Below are 1,793 nucleotides of genomic sequence, written 5' to 3'. Positions count from 1 at the left end.
GCGCATGTACGCTTTATCCTCAACGGTCACCTAGTAGAAACACGAAGCCCATGACGTCAGCTAACTCGCAAGACACCTGCCGCTGACCGCCAGCACGTGTCCTTCCTATGTACCAATCAGCAAACAAAGAAGGAGCATGGCAGAAAGCGTGTCTCCGGTGTCTCTTTTCAATAAAGTTTGTTGATAGGAAAGAAAAAAAAAACACTGAGAGGAGCAGAGGGTGTCTACCGAGGGGGGAGGGGGAGGGTTTATCGGCCGGGCGATTTTGGTTAAAATATTCAAAATGGCGGACGGAGGAGCAGCGAGTCAAGATGAGAGTTCAGCAGCAGGTAATCATTACCGCATTTTACATATTCATATTCATACACACAGTGTCGACTTAGCATAATTTATTAGTACTCCGGATTATTATAATTAACGCGGTGGGGGGGAAGGGGGTAAAAATAAATATGCCTTGATTTGGGGAGAAATAAGCACTAAGAGACACACAAAAAGCCCTCACCTACCCGCTATGGAGGGGAGGATTACACTGTGCAGGGGGATCAGGGCAGATGGGCTTCCTGCAGCACAAAAACACCCTCTTTATTTCTCTGTTTATTCCTTCACTCTTTGCAGCTCCAGTCTGCAGGGTTTGGACAATGAAGCCATTTTAAATATTCATATATTATCCCACACATGATACTCCATAGTCCCATTTCTTTTATTGTTATTCATTCTTTTATTCACATTATTGGCACAAACCCATTATGTAGCGCAGTACAAGAATATCCAATGGCGATAAGCATTTATACCTGTAATAATGAATTGTATTGTTATTATTGTATATGTATGTTTTACTTCAATTATTTATTGTGATGGGTTTTTTTTATTAAAGAAAAGGGGCAGGGTGATCCCCAGGTATGAATACAAAAGGTAGAGAGGAAAAGAGGGGGAGAGGGGAAGTAATATTGGCAAGGTGGCTAGATTTTAACCATTTAAGTACTGTCATGTAGTTGCCTTTTTTGTTACTTTTAATTATTAAAAATGTGCAAAGTTGTTGTGTTATGACATTTTAGATGTAACATGTTAACAAACTAGTATACTGGTTTTGTAATTTAGCAATAATTTGCCTTGTTATATGCTCAGGCTTCCATTTGTTTATGTATGGTTTAGTTGCTAGAAATTGATAAAATTGTATCCATTCAATAAGAAAAGTTATTTGCATACATGAGTCTGTGCTGTCTTATGTTATACCTAGTCTTGGTTCTGTGTGTACTTGTGAAATGTGAGGCTTAAAAGCATAAAGATAATCTAGATTTTAAAAGAAAATCCAGGCAAACTGCAGTATGATCAGTTCTAAAGATCTGTATGTATCTGTCTAATTTTTACAGCGTGCGTTGAGACCTGATTTCCTCCCCCTTGTAGTTCTTATTTTACATATTCATTTCCATGCTCTAGGTTTAGCATACTTTTAAAGGGACCAGTAACCTCCTAGAAAATCTCAAAGCTGCTTGTTTTCTATAAAGAAAAAAGGTGAACAGATCTTTAAGGGTGGCTGTCCTGGCCAAATGGACTGTATTGGTTTTAAGGGATGGGCCTTTCTGTACTTAGGTTGGTCAAGAGTAAATGTATTTATAATTATGAATTCACCTACACTGGCCATATAGTTTTTTTTTTTTTTGAATGGGGCGTTCCCATTTACAGAAACCAGTACATTACAACAAAGCTTGGCCACATGGATCACATTCATGGAGGGACATGTATGAACCTGTAAAGGCAAAACCACATTTCAGGGCCTTCTTGCGCTGCCAGCC

At 39.0% G+C, this 1,793-nt stretch overlaps 1 protein-coding gene across 2 annotated transcripts in view; it reads left to right on the top strand.

Annotated features, from left to right (window-relative positions):
- The first annotated feature begins 259 nt into the window (after positions 1–259).
- LOC128652881 (POU domain, class 2, transcription factor 1) overlaps positions 260–1,793 on the top strand; it is a 269,120-nt gene continuing 267,586 nt past the window's right edge. Inside the window, exon 1 of one of the 2 annotated variants that reach the window (XR_008401311.1) lies at positions 260–329. The gene's annotated coding sequence lies outside the window, so the exon portion shown is untranslated. The remainder of the gene's footprint in view (positions 330–1,793) is intronic. The other variant, XM_053705862.1, reaches the window with a different exon arrangement.

The sequence above is a fragment of the Bombina bombina genome, chromosome 3 (genome assembly GCF_027579735.1).
Source record: "Bombina bombina isolate aBomBom1 chromosome 3, aBomBom1.pri, whole genome shotgun sequence".
In the NCBI taxonomy this organism is placed as follows: domain Eukaryota; kingdom Metazoa; phylum Chordata; class Amphibia; order Anura; family Bombinatoridae; genus Bombina; species Bombina bombina.
Note: the sequence above shows the minus strand (reverse complement) of the source record. Positions and strands in the feature narration are given on the sequence as shown.